The 16,052-nt window shown below is 35.0% G+C and overlaps 1 protein-coding gene across 2 annotated transcripts in view; it reads left to right on the top strand.

Annotated features, from left to right (window-relative positions):
• Nucleotides 1–4,149: 4,149 nt before the first annotated feature.
• LOC134667958 (octopamine receptor) overlaps nt 4,150–16,052 on the top strand; it is a 53,716-nt gene continuing 41,813 nt past the window's right edge. For both annotated transcript variants that reach the window (XM_063525392.1, XM_063525391.1), the window contains exon 1: nt 4,150–4,382. The gene's annotated coding sequence lies outside the window, so the exon portion shown is untranslated. The remainder of the gene's footprint in view (nt 4,383–16,052) is intronic.

The raw sequence follows: 16,052 nt of genomic DNA on the forward strand, positions 1-16,052 counted from the left end.
GATTTGTATTTTCCTTTTTTATTTCATGAGATGGAGCTATAAAAAAACTACCTAGTTATTTCAAATTAATAATCAAATTTGGTATTGTCATTTTACATTACTTTCCATTCAGATTCCCACAAGATGCTATTCGCAGAGAACTATGGAAAAAAGCTGTCCAATTAGAGAGACATGAAATTGAGCGGATGCCTGGCAAGATATCTAGAATATGTTCTATTCATGAGATATAACCCGTGAGATAATCATACCCGGTCTCCTATATGTAGATACATTTTTCCTATCATGCTTTCACTGAATTAATTTAACAAATACACACATTATCTGAAAATGTTGATCATTTGAATCCACCCTTTACTGTCACATTTATGTAGGTTCTCTCTCAAGCCATTTCCGTCAGTAGAAAAGAGCGGCAAACATATTAACTCACATTATAGACGGGTCTAACGCGAATTATATTCAATTACCTTGATTTACCGACGTATATCAGTTTCGTTTCGTATAATGTGAGTTAATATGTGTTCAAAACGCGAAAGTTTAAAATATTATAAGAGCGGCAAATTTAGAAAATGTAAGAGCGCGAACGGATGTGGTCCTATACAAAATTTTAATTTTGCACCTTTTTCTACTGACAAACTTGCTTGACCGGCTATATACATATAAAATATTCTGAACTGAAAGTGGGGATTTATTGTGACTCCGCCTGTTCAAATATTTTTGACCCGATTCGTGTACCCATGTAAATTTTGCAGACTGTATAGCCAGTCCTATTTCTAAGATCAAGCTCGCCATACATTTACTTTGGCGTACTTGATCTTAGAAAAACGGACGGACTATACCTGAACGTGACTTCGCACTGCCATGCAGATTGATAATAAAATATACAAAATACTTATCATAGCGGAATACATTTATACAACAATGATATATTTACTTATGTTGAGTTAGTCTGTCATGTCATAACAACATTTTAACTAGTTATATTTTAATCTGCATTAAATTATTATACGTGAATTATTTGACTGGTTCTTCACTGTATGGCATAAACCTATCCCTGTCCAAGTCATATTCTAATCAAATATGAACCGCGAACTCTAAGCGGCCAGTACGTACAGCAAGAAGGTTATTAGCGGATTAATGTCGCTGATTGGTAGTTATTGACATTATATGCATTTCATCTAAACATAGCTATGTACCATTAGTGTAATAAAGATGACTATTATTTCGTTTACCAGCTTTGATTACAGGCTCTGTAAACGCGTCGTTTTATTTGAATGTAGGCGTAATTGTGTATGTGTGCTAATTTGGCCCAAGAATTTGAACGGTAATGTTCCTAAAGGCGGTATCCTTAGTTATATATGATCGCAGATCGACTGTCATTCACGGAACTCATAGTAGTGCTAGCTATTTGACGCACAAACATGCACTCTGTGTCATGAAAAAAGATTTACACGATTTTAAAGGCCAAAGAAATTTAAACCTTACAACGGAAACACTAAAGTTCATTTTAAAAATTATGCAAATAGCTGTTTCATACTCTTTTTTTCTAAAGTAGCAATTTGGTTATTTAATGATGTCACGACTGCTATTTAAATGTAGGGAAAATATTAAACTTGATGTTTGAAAACATTATTTACTGTTTATAAGCGAATTTTTATGATTATGAACAAAAACAAGTTATCTAACTAATAAAGTAAAAAAATGTTCATAAAATACTAAGGTAGTTGATATAATATTTTTTGAGTGTTCCTCAAAAAAAACTTATCATGGCTTTTGAAAACCAAAAAGTTAAATTCATATAGAACAGTAAAATACTTGACAGCCTTAACGATATGATATGAAGCAATCTTAATTTACAAAATTCTATTGAACTTAAAAATAAAGGTAAATAAATTTTAAGGCATAATTTTTACGTCATTAATCAATCACATAAGAATGTTCAAAGCCGCTGGTAAGTTAAATTTAGAAAAAATAAGTGAAAACTTGTAATGTAGAAAATATTACAAACGCAAAAAAAGGGGCCGCAGTGAAATATCACCTGATGTTATTAAACCAACACACCGCCAGATCTAATTTTAATAAACGTCAAAAAGATCTCAATACGATATGGATCGGATCTGTTAGTGTCAAAAGTGACGTTTTTCGATATTAATCGATATTAAACTTTCGTGAGACATATTTTAAATTGTTTATACGACAACGGTTTCACTCACTTGAAATTTTAGTCGCTATTGGCGACATGTTTCGGGCCCGTCGGGGGTCCTTCCTCAGGCTCGAGTGCTCGCGGCAGCTGCAACTCGTGCACTGATAGTGACGTTTTTGTTTGAAGATATGCCACTTTTGAGACTGACAGATCCGATCCTTATCGTACCGAGTTTTTGTTATGTGTTAGTCAGCAAACGAGCAGACGAGCCACCTCATGGGAGGCGGTCATCGTCGCCCATGGACATAAGCAACATCATAAAAGTCACTTAAGCTTTGCCGACCCTTGAGAACCCTGAATACCCGCTTCTTGAAGAATCCCATGTCGTAGCGTAAAGGAAATACCTCAGGCGCAACTCATTCCACATTCTGCACGTTCTGGGAAGAAACGAGCGAGATGCCCGCTTATTGTTGGTGTACAGATCTGATGTAGTGCATAGGTACGGCTCCATTCGGGAAATGAAATAGATCACAACAAGTTAGGATATGGATAATTTAAAGATATTTGTAAGATAGATATGTCAAATTTGACGTTTCCGCGATTCTGGAGGTCCTCTTGAACGATTTCGACAAGTTATGACTTAGATATGGTCTGCGGGTGTCACCAGGTTAGACAAAATCCGGAATGAGTTTGTCAGGGGAAGCTTTAAGGTTCTACCTATCACAGAAAAAGTCAAAGAAAACCGCCTCCGCTGGTACGGGCATATCCAAAGACGGCCAGAGGACCATATAGTAAGGCTAGCCCAAGATTTGCCAACGACGAAACGGGGACGTGGAAGGCCACCCGCCACTTGGCTTACGACGGTCGAGAAAGACCTAAAACAATTAGGATTGGACGCCAGCACAGCTCAAGACCGAGCACAGTGGAAGAGAAGGATAAGGAGGGCCGACCCCAAGTAGATGGGAAAAGGTCGCGATAAAAGAAGAAGAAGAAGAATGACTTAGATATCCAAGTCACATCTAGTCGATATCTAATGTAAATCTAGTTGATCTCTATATATCTCTAGATCTTGTGATCATCTCGTTTCCCGAATACGCGTGATAATTATTTTCCATCGTATTTTTACGAAAACGTACGAACGTGTCTTGCTATTTCAGTCGGTCTCGGTACAAAAAGTACTGACGTTGACTGAAGTAGCATGGCAAATACGAACGTTTCCGAGAAAAAAAGATGGAAAACAATTATGCACTACATCTCTTGTACCATCGGCTCGATTCGGGAAATGAATTAGAGACTCACAGCCGTATTCGAACAATGAGATACGTCAAATACTAGATATTGAAACGATATGGATTAGATATGTCAGTGTCAAACAAGTGTCAAAAGTGACGTATTTGTTTGAAGAAACGTCAATTTTGACACTTGTTTGACACTGACATATCTAATCCATATCTTTTCTAGATCTATTAACTGACGTATCTTAAAGTTGGAATCGGGCCGTCACTAGATATGAAATAGTAAAGATATGTGACGTTTCACTACAAAAGGTACCTTATGGCGGCTGCTTATGGTGGCGGCGCCGCGATTCGGGAAATGAATTAGAGATTCACTAAATACGATAGGTATATATAGTAAAGATATGTGACGATCCACGGGTAAATGTACCTTATGGCGGTTGGCGCTTACGCTAATATTAACACCGCTCCAACATTATTGCGGCGCTATGCGCCGGAAGCGCCGGCCGCCATATGGTACCTTTTTCTATGGAACGTCACATTATATCTTTACTATATTGCATCTAGTTAATCTCTAATTCATTTCCCGAATAGCGCCGCATGTACGAGTATCTAAGAAGACGGTGATAGGCGGGAGGTGCGGTAATAAAAACGAGACGATGGCGTCAATTCAAAGTTCTTCAAAAGTTGTTCGCAATTCAAATATTAGATATTTATTAAAATTTGAATCAGGCCGACAGACTCGCGGGTGGCGTAGTCGGTACGTAGCGCCAGTTCGTAGCCGGCGTCTACGAGAGGCGGTCGTAGAGGGTCTACGAAACTGAGAGAGTAAAAGTTCGTAACTCGAAATTGTTTAAATTTAGTGTAATATTGTACTGAGACTGGTGATGTAACTTATTTAAGAATGTTATTTAGGTTAATTAAAACTTTAAAGTGTCGTAATGGTGTAAGATAAAGTTTGGAGTTAGAAAATTTGAATTTTAAAGACTTGAGGGAGAAGTTTTGAGGTGAGTATATACTCGTATTATATATACCTAATAAAATTATTTTTTAATGTTAGGTTTAAAAAAAACTATCTTTCAATGAAAACAACTTCAATAACGTAATTATTTGTTTTATCAAAGACATTTAAACTATCTGAAAATAAATCATGGGGTGAAAATAATATAATAACTATGTAAATATAAATTCAAATAGCTGTATAATATATCTACCTATTTATTATGATCGTTGTTACTCGTATTTAAAATTCATTTCTTTTGATTTACACAACGAAAATAAAAAAATAAAAAATAATAGAATAGAATAGATAATACCTAAGAATGGTAGAGAATGCCTCAAGGCGTTAAGTCCGCCAATTGTACTGTTTTTTTGTAAATTTGTGCAATAAAGTTTAAATAAATAAAATAAATTCAAAATATTTAGGATTTACATTATACAGGCGTGCCACGGTAATAGGGCCCCAATATACATATTATGGATTTTAATTATTATTCATGGGTTTCTATACCACAGAGAACTTTACTACTACTTACTTAGTTTTACTTTTTATTACTTTATATTTTTTATTACTTTACTAGCTTTTGCCCGCGACTTTGTATGCGTGGGATGATAAAGATTGATAAAAACTATTCTAAATGCATCCTCAGACCTAGAGATGGGTAACTACCCGGGTAAATACCCGAGAGCGGGTATTTACCCGGTAAATACCCGATATTTACCTACCCGCGGGTAAATACGCGGGTATTTTCGTATTTCTTCTAAATTTGATGTGTTTAATGGTATGTGAGTATAAATAAGATGAATTTAAGTATTTTTTTTATAATGTTACATAAAATGTATGTTCAAACTAATTACGAAAAGGTTGCTATGAGCTGAAGTTCGATTTTAGCATATCAGTCCAATTATGAATATCGTGTAAAATCATTCCCTGGCTTTCGGAAATGTTTTAAAATGCTTTTAATATACATTAGAAGGATGAAAATAAATACTACTTATGAATGATAATAAAAAAAATTGCAGTGTCACAACTTGGGAAGCTCATAAGTCAAATACAGTTAGTTTTAGGACAAAAATGCATATAATCTTTTTTGTAGGAAATTCTGTCTAGTTTAGTTTGTACATACAAGACTTTTCAATATTAATGACAGATTCCAAGGAAAATGAAAAAGTTCACTTTTACCCCCCTCCCCCCAACCACACCCCCCGCCGACCGAAGTTCGAACGTGTATTATCAACGTATAAGTACGATAATTTACTCAAATCTAAATAAAATACTCTTATGACGGCCTTTTTTTAAATATTTATCAAAATTGTACTAAAAATTCCTTAGTTACAACTGCAGGTTCCACTAAACCATTTCATTTTAAATGACATACAATAATTACAACCATTAACTCGGTTTATATCTCCACTTTAACACAAATCGACATGTGCAACAAGAAATGAATCTACCCGCCCATTCGGGTAGATACGGGTAAATACCGGGTAGATGGGTATTTACCGGGTATTTAGGGTGGGTAAATTGGGTAAATACCCGCGACCCATCTCTACTCAGACCTCAAACTCTCTACACAAAATTGTATCTAAATCGGTTCAGCAGTTTAAGCGTAGAGAGTACCATAGTGACAGACAGATATACTTTCGCATTTATAATATTATAATTAATAAGTGTAGGTACACTATATATATGTAAAGTATACCTCTTCAAGTGGCTTGTAGTTTTATACAGTGTTATATTTCCGTTCACTGGTTTTATATGATTATGATTGAAATTAATTCAATTCTATTTTACCAATTTATAAATAATAAAAAAAACAAAAAAATTTGGGAACAAATGAAATTTTATTAAATATAATAAATATTTGATTTATATTTGATAAAAATCAAATATTTTGACTTGTGTTATTTACACAAAAAAAAACTAGAGTCTGGCTACTGAAATTTTACCTAAATTATTGGCGGGAAATTCAAAAATCTTGGGCTGGTCACACTTTGTGCAGTAGGAATTATAGTTTTGATACTAGACAATATCTTTGATATTCTGTGCACAAGTAAGGTACCTAAGGAAATAAGCTAAATAAACGTTTAATGCACTCAAAGTCAGCTCACATAATTTCTACCACTATTTAAAGTACAGTCAACGACAAACACACATGTTTACGTTCCAATATTTAGATTTTATAGATATTTTTCAGAACTTTTAATTTATCCGTTTCTTTATACACTTGTCTTATTTATGAGATTCAGGCATTAATAAATTCACGTACTTAATCAAAGTAATCGGCAAATGTTAGAACTAGTACTTAAAGTATCAAAATATTTATAGAGCACCAACCTCCTAATTTGTTTACATTTGGTTAGAAGTTGTAAACATTGCACTTTTTCATTATACAACGCTACACGTCGTCTTCGCACATTGTCGTAATTATTTACGAGCTTAAATAATAGTTTGTGAACCTCACTCAGCATAGAAATTATTAATATTATTTAAAATAAACCCCATAAAAACCGCAAACAATTTGAATGAATGAAATAAATTGACAACTGACTTTTAGCTTTTTTTTAATCATAGACAATTGGTGATACAACAACGAAATATCTGTCAACAATTTTTGGCTAGCCAGACTCTAGTACTAGGTAAATACTATATAAGACAATTATAAGTATGTATATATAGTTAGATTTTTTAGCATTAGCAAAAAGGTAATGAATCTTGACGTGTCAAATTATAAAAAAAAAAAACTTTTAAAAAATAAGTCACGGCAAATATATAACAATTGTGAATGATATACGATTATTTATATTATTTTGCTTTCATATTTATGTAAGCATAATTGATATGATTTAAAAAGCATTTTTTAATTAAAAGACCACATAGTCTTTTTCTAATGCTAGAAAAACGAACAATAGTTTTATAAATTATGAACTGAAATATATAAATAGTGGCGGATGTCGTGTTTAATCTAGGCGTCTTTACTTCAGCTATCGCGGGTAATGCCCTAGGGCCCGATTCGGATTTTGAAATAGACATCTTTTAGACATCACCAAGATACGATAACGATATGTCTAACCTGTCAAATGTTGACATTTGCGCGAATATGGAGATACTCTTGAACGGTTTCCACAGGATATGACTTAGAGATCCAATTCACATCTAATAGATATCTTACTCTATCTAACGTAAAAGAATGTTGGTTGCCCGAATTGCGCTGCAAAAGAGAACTAGTTGATATCTAAACTATAACGTATCTAGAATGGATTTAGTACGTGTCGTCTCTTGTGAATATCTTGAAGGTCGAATACGGCAGCTCTACCTCTAAGGTTGCCTCCAGAATCTCGCGAACTAAATTGACAGGTCAATGTGCACAAATGATACCACAGTTTGGCCAGTGTTGTTCATATCGATATTTTTAAAAAAGTTTGAATTAGAGAATATCGCGAAAATTCACCGCTAGCGGCGCTACTGTTGCGCGGTCAGTTAAAATGTATCTTTAAGTACTTAATTTAAGTTATTTTACAAATGTTACTTGGTATTTCGAAAATTGTGCAATTTTATAGTAATAGACACAAGGATATTGGATAAACATTGTAGGTAATTAAATAAATATTTTATTACATTTATTTTATTTGTTAGGAAAACTTACAGCTAGAGTAACAAGTTGTAGGTCACAACATAGAAACAGTGATTTTGGCTCAAAATACAAAAAAGGCCGACCCAGACGGGGAAATAAGATAAGATTTCTCATTTAATTTGTGTGGTGTGGACGTAAAAATTAAATCGCCTCGGTGATCCCTATTGCTTCGATTGTAAAGAAGACCGTCCCTAAACTGGACATTCAAGTTGACAATTAGGTCAGAATTTAAATACAGTTAGACCAAAAAAAGTCTGCAGCGATTTTGATAGCCCACGCAGTGCAAATGTTATTTTAAACGTCAAACTTCTAAGACAAACAAATAACAGTTGCACTGCGTGGACTATCAAAATCGCTGCAGACTTTTCTTGGTCTAACTTTAATTATCGATCAATCTCATCTACCGGCCACATTGTATAAAATTAAATCACCAATTTTAGATTTATGGCGACAACCGCGAGCTCTTGAAATAAACAACTTTCCCCAAACCTGCATACTAATATTGAAATTTGTCAGTTTTGCATCCGCACCTCCTGATTTGATCGGTAACGTCACAATCTTCCAATCGAATCAACCACTTTTCTCGTCACATTCATACAAATCGAAATCGGTTGTGACCCCTTTATAATTATGACATGGGTAGTAAGTGCAATATCTTACTTATCGATATCATGTTATCGACATATACCCCTGCCTATTTTTTCTTTGCTATTCCTGGTATCATTTTATTTGTCAAAGTCGTGTCAATTTAGTTCGCGAGTTTCTGGAGGCAACTGTAGGCTACCCCGCTCACCCCGTCAACCTAGAGACCCTGAGAGACAACAACGTCACGACGTGTGAGACGTCAACGTAGAGGTCCTGGTATTTGATCGTGACGCTTTAGTTGAAGCCGCCTTGGAGTATGATGACGAGAAAATTGCTGTATACAGTTGCTTGATTTTTTTTTTTGATCCAGGGAATCGAATCCCAAAAAAAATTAGGTAGGTACCCATAATTTTTTATATGTATTAAATAATAAATAAGTTTTAGGCAAAAATTTCATTTTTGGTACAAGCTTTTATCGCTGACTGTACTTTTCTTTCCACGGGCAACGAATACTCATCGAGACAATTCTAAAAACCCCAAACACGTTGTTTTATTACAGAGTTCCTATGGCCACCTCCGGTCTCCATCATCAGATCAGCTCGATGACACCATAATATTGCATTGTCACCCGACTAACGTATGTATGCAAAATTTCAGCTCAATCGGACACCGGGAAGTGGATCAAATTTAACTTGCAAGATTTGATTACAGACAGACAGACATCGGTCAGGTGAAAGTAAAAATAAAAGCTTGTAAAAACGATCAGGCATAGCTATGATTAAAATACCTTTAAATCAAATTGTTTATAAATATTTTTCATAACGTCAATATCCAGGGAGGAAAATAAAGACTACGTGTGTATAGAGAATCGATCGTCCCCTATCTTCTTAAGACGAAACAGGAGCGGAGTTTTAAATAGGTACCTATTTTAAGTAAATATTTATACCCGTCTCGCTAACGGAAACGGCTCCTAAAACTAACGCGATAAGGACAATGCGAAAAATCCTGCGTAAAAATCTCAAAAATCGAGGTTTCGTACTCGACTGTTTCCTCCTCCAAAACTTAACCGATCGTAACCAAATTTGGAAATCTAAATGATTATGAAATTATCTGTGTCGGACCGTTTTGCTTTTTTGGCTAATTGATATCAGTTTTGAATACTCCTCTCATTGCGGCATAGTCAATGAGGCCATTTTGGCCATTTTTGAAGGGCTCTAGTGCCTCAAAAAACAAAAATATCAATAAAAGCAAAACGGTCCAATACAGATATTGACAATATTAATCTGTGTTGAAAAAAATATTGCTCTAGCATCAAAACCCACGGAGGAAACAGTCGAGTACTTTTGTATGGAGAAATGACCACTACTGTTGGCTCTTAAAGCAAAATTGTAATACCACCTGCCCCACTTTGTTTTCCACACTCTCCAGTCTCCACCAAATTAACTGCACGTTCATAATTAGCAATTGTGATTGAAAACTACGACCAACAAAGTTTCGGCACTAACAATGCATCTTTCATAATTAGTTGCCTGAAATCTATATTAAACGTGAGATGTACGTAACGCAATTTTGGTAATATGCGGTTCGTGCGGAAGAGTTGCAAAAACAGTTCTGTATAATTAACATTGATGACATTATTTTTTTTGCAGGCACGTGCCATAATTGTGTAGGTATGCTTATTTTTACGGCACGCCTTTAAGGCTAAAATATTAAACGTATGACAACGATATTGTTTGATTTTTTTTAGCTGGAAGCTGCGAGAAATAAGGTTTAGCTGAAATATATCACCGAATAGATATATATATTTTTGTTAGGTATACCTACTTGTGCGTTTTCAATTACATTTGAATTTAATTAATATCCCAGTAGTATCCAATCTCTCACATATTATGATTCCATTAAAAAGTAATACAATAACCGCTGGAGATCATTCGCTCCAGATGCAACCCTGATACTGACCACGATCCTCAGACATGAGGGACCGACCAAAGAGAGAAAGAGAGAGAGAGAGAGAGAGAGAAAAAGTAATACCTTCGTTACTACACATTTTCGCTTTGAAAAATATACAGTTATGAAAAGTAATCTAATTGCAAAATCTTTTAAAATAGATTGTACCAGCATACGATGAACGAATGGAATAAGAAAGCTGCCCGTGTATTTTTCATAATTCACAAATCTTGCGATATCTATCTAAGGTTTTTAAGAGCCAACAGGAATGGTAATTTCTCTATACAAACGTACTCGACTGTTTCCTCCGTGGGTTTTGATGCTAGAGCAATGATTTTTTCAACACATATTAATATTGTCAATATCTGTGATTCGTTTATTTTTGATATTTTTGTTTTTTAAGGCGCTAGAGCCCTTCAAAAATGGTCAAAATGGCCTCATTGACTATGCCGCAATGAGAGGCGTAGTATTCAAAACTGATATCAATTAGTCAAAAAAGCAAAACGGTCCGACACAGATCATTTCATAATCATTTACCTATATTTCCACATTTGGTTACGATAGGTTAAGTTTTGGAGGAGGAAACAGTCAAGTACGAAACCTCGATTTCTGAGATTTTTACGCAGGTTTTTTCGCCTTGTCCTTATACGGGTATATTTACCTAAAATATTTAAAACTCGGCTCCTGTTTCGTCTTAAATAAGACGGGAGAGTGCACGATGCACCCTAGGGATCAAGTGGCTTCAGAGAACAGAACAGAGTTAGCTACAAAAGAGTGTCCTGAGTTGGCTTGCCAAGATAAAGTGCCCGTAAATTGAAGGTGAAAATAAAGAAAAAATGTTGAACAGAACAGATTCACACAACCGATTGTGGCAGTTTTTAACTATGATATATGAATATGGATTCCTATTTAGTTACCTATTCAGGTGAGGCACGCTAAATAAAAAAAACCGGCCAAGTGCGAGTCGGACTCGCGTTCCAAAGGTTCCATACATTACTAAATTTTTAACAATTTATTTTTTATATATGTGAAACGCGAGTGAATTGCCTTTAAAAAACCTGTAGGGGCCGGATCAAAAACTAAGTAATTGGTCCGGCTCACGCTTGACTACATATTTCTAATAGGTTTTCCTGTCATCTATAGGTAAAGACCTATTTTATGATTTTTTTTTTCAAAACTTTAGACCCAGTAGTTTCGAAGATAAAGGGGGGGAATGGTAATTTTTTGCCTATTTTCTTTAATTACTTCTAAACTGTTTATTCTAAAATTATAAAAAAAATTTGTTTGAGATTCTCACATTAAGCTCTTTCATTTGATATGTAACACGATATAGTTTGAAAAACTTTATTTTTTGATTTTCTCGTTTATCCCCCAAAAGTGGCCCCCATGTTTAAAATTCATTTGTTTACGTTACATGTCCGTCTTTGGGTCACAAACTTACATATGTGTACCAAATTTCAACTTAATTGGTCCAGTAGTTTCGGAGAAAATAGGCTGTGACAGACGGACAGACAGACAGACAGACAGACGCACGAGTGATCCTATAAGGGTTCCGTTTTTTTCCTTTTGAGGTACGGAACCCTAAAAATCGACTCGACTGTCATTTACCATGCTTTCGGAATTTTATAATTAGTTTACCTATTTTACCTATTTTCATAGTATGGTACAATCTTGGTACAATCAAAGAAAAATATATATTATATTTTACGTTACGGGTCATGTTAGAAGGTTAATTAAACTCAAGTTTACCCGAGCATTTTGGAGACCGAAACTTTAAACAACATTAATCTGAATTCGGCGTTTAGTACACGTCTAGGTCTACCCAATACTGGCTGGGTAATGTTAGGTGTTGCATCATCACTTCTGACATTACCCCGCAGAGTTGGGTATACCTACTATACCTAGATACTTATTTATTTTGTAGATCAAGAAATACAATAAATATACAAGGTTTTCCGTGAAATTACTTATTCGAAGAGTTCTAACCACGGATCACACAATTAAAAAATAGCGTGAACGGGCTCACACGAGACGACGCCCAGGATCGCGCAAAGTGGAGGAAAGCAAGTAGGAAAGTGGACCCTGGCAAAGGCCGGGATGACGCTAGGTAGAAGAAGAGACCATCATAGCTATGCCTGATCGTTTTTTTTATTATTTAATACGTATAAAAAATTATAGATACTTAATTTTTTTTGACTTTCGATTCCCAGGATCAAAAAAAAATCAAGCAACTGTATACAGCAATTTTCTCGTCATCATACTCCAAGACGGTTTCAACTAAAGCGTCACGATCAAATACCAGGACCTCTAGTTGACGGGGTGAGCGGGGTAGCCTAGAGGTCTAGGGCATTACCCGTGATAGCTGAAGTAAAGACGCCTAAATTGAACACGACATCCGCCACTATATTTATGTATTTCAGTTCATAATTTATAAAACTATTGTTCGTTATTCTAGCATTAAAAAAGACTAAGCGATCTTGACGTGTCTTTTAATTAAAAAATGCTTTTTAAATCAAATCAATAATGCTTACATAAATATGAAAGCAGCATTGAGAAAACCATTTTAAGTAGGAGCGCGAGCGACCGTAAATAAATAGCTATTCTATGAAACACTATGAAGGCAAGGTCATTCATTGTCACCAATATTGTGACCCAAGCCGTGACTAGAATCACTATTTTGCTTATAATACCGCAACTTGTACACATTCTCTCATTCTGCTCATGATAATAAGAACCCTCGATAAATATTGCGGCAGCAGTTTTCCGATCCATTTGATTGTTCTCCTCATTACCTGATTGGGTCCCACTTGGATTCCTAGCGGTTTATTTGTATACTAATTAACTACAGACTAAGCATTAATACTATACTTGGATGTGAGAAACTATGATAGAAGGGCGTTTTCAGAAATAAATATTTAAAACCTGATTCTTTCACATCTGGACGTTCTTGGGCTCATTCTACTCAGAATCGACAGCATTCTCCATCCCACCGTTAAAAAAAGATGTCCCAAAATGTCCATTCCATTACGTCACGTTTTAGTTCGAAAAAATTACTACTGTATCATTTTATATACCAACTATGAGAACACCAGTACCTCTCAATATATAGGTACCTAATGATTTACTTAAAAAGAGGTACCATCACTATATGTAATTACTACTGTTGATTGAATAAATAATTTTGATATTTATTTAATTTTTTTTAAATAAGGATCCGTAAGTTAATATTTATGTTTTTAGTAGGTACTTATAAGTTATTTGGGGGGCGGGCTAGTGTTCTCGCTAAATTGAGTAAAACAAATAACACATTACTCTACACATACACAATATACACATCCACTCCTTTTTTGTCACTCCTTACTTCGTCTATTTTCTTAAATAACTTCTAACCTTTTTTTTTTATTAGCCTGTTTTAGTATTCCACTGCTGACCTACCTACCTACCTACCTACCTACCTAGCTACCTACTACTATTATTTATTCTGTGCTGCTGAGCAAAGGCCCCTCCCCTTTGATTTCCACAACTCCCGTTGTAGTGCCCTTTCCGGCCAGTTATTGATGAAGGCGTCTAACGGCGCGATTCAGGAAACGAATTAGACATTCACTAGATATGAAATAGTAAAGATATGTGACATTCCACGGCAAAAGGTAACATTGCCCCGGCTGAATATTGAAGCGGCGTTAATAATAGCGTAAGCGCCAGCCGCCATAAAGGTACCTTTTGTCGTGGAACGTCACATATTTTTACTATTTCATAGCTAGTGCATCTCTAATTCATTTCCCGAATCGCGCCGTAAGTCGTAACTTCTAACATAAGTGTTTAAAATTATTAAAAAAATATTTACATATTTGAAATTCTCAAAATGAGCTCTTTCATTTGAAATATAACCTATATAGTTTGAAAGACTCTATTTTTTAACTTTCTCAGTTACCGCACAAAAGTGCCCCCTATGCTTAAAATCCATTTGTTTACGTTAGATGTCCATATTTGGGTCACTAATTTACATGTGTATCTATTTCAACTTATTCGGTCCAGTAGTTTTCGAGAAAATATGCTGGTACAGACGGACAGACAGACAGACAGACGCACTAGTGATCTTATAAGGGTTCCCTTTTTTTCCTTTTGAGGTACGGAACCTTAAAAATAAATTTGGTCTGATCGTAAATAAAAACGCAACAAATACAAAAGCCTCGCAGCAACAGATTTAGCGATAAAATTATTTCACAAAACCTTCAACAGAACTGTGCTCTATAAAATATATCACAAAAGAAAAATCGTAACGCTCACTTTTTGCACGTGGAAATTATACTTTTATTGTTCCAAAGCCCGGACAATGATGCAAGTAATTTCACTTCGAGTACAATGGCCAAAGGAACTGAAATATATATCTGAATGGGTTATAATTTATAAAGGTAGCTAAGTACCCATTGAACTGAAGATATAACCATAACTTTGTTAGTGCTGTGATTTATTGTATTGTAAATATTTCTGTTATTCCGACAGTGGATGGCGGTTTAAAATGTCTGTCATATTTTTATGTGATGAGAAAATTACTGAGTATTTGAAGGTTTTATTATTATTAATTTCCTTTAGCCCATTTCCTTTAAGAAAAGCTATTACGCTGAATATGCGCTATTTAATGTATTGATATAGGTACCTACTGGCTGGAATCGCTTTCAAAAAATATAAGCATTCAAGAATATATATACTTATTCATAAATGTGTTTGTATTATGATATCTACTGGCTGGCACCGTCTTAAAATATATCAACATCAAGAATTTCCATTAACGAAGGTTTATTTTTCCTCCTCATTCGTAGCTACGTTCCGTTACACCTATTAACGTTTTATAATTTAACCTACCTGTTTTTAATACATTTAGAGGAACTGGGTTGGGTGAGTAAAGACAGTGTTTTTTTTTTTTATAAATAAATATTATAGGACATTTTACACAAATTAACTAAGCCCCACGGTAAGCTCAAGAAGGCTTGTGTTGTGGATACTCAGACAACGATATATGTAATATATAAATACTTAAATATATAGAAAACAACCATGACTCAGGAACAAATATCTGTATCATCATACAAATAAATGTCCTTACCAGGATTCGAACCCGGGACCATCGGCTTCATAGGCAGGGTCACTACCCACTAGGCCAGACCGGTCGTCAACTGTTGACTGGTAATCTTAGACTAATTTATTCCATCATACCTAAGCGTTTTATACATCATGTTATCCTGGCATAACATCTCTAATCTGCGGCGATACAGACATTATCTTAACTGAATCTGCGAGTGCTCTAACCTATAAATACTAAGTTATCGACACGCCCTGATTATATTTTGCTGACCGCCATAATGAAATATAAATTAATTAGGTACCAATATTGCCAAATGGACAATAATATGTATATCTAATCCGTCACTGTTCAATACAAGTTATTTGTTTAGCGCAAATTGGAGCGGTTCTCGAACGCGGCACGCATCACTCACTCCGTACGCTGGCGTT

This window comes from Cydia fagiglandana, chromosome 10, assembly GCF_963556715.1.
Source record: "Cydia fagiglandana chromosome 10, ilCydFagi1.1, whole genome shotgun sequence".
Classification (NCBI taxonomy): domain Eukaryota; kingdom Metazoa; phylum Arthropoda; class Insecta; order Lepidoptera; family Tortricidae; genus Cydia; species Cydia fagiglandana.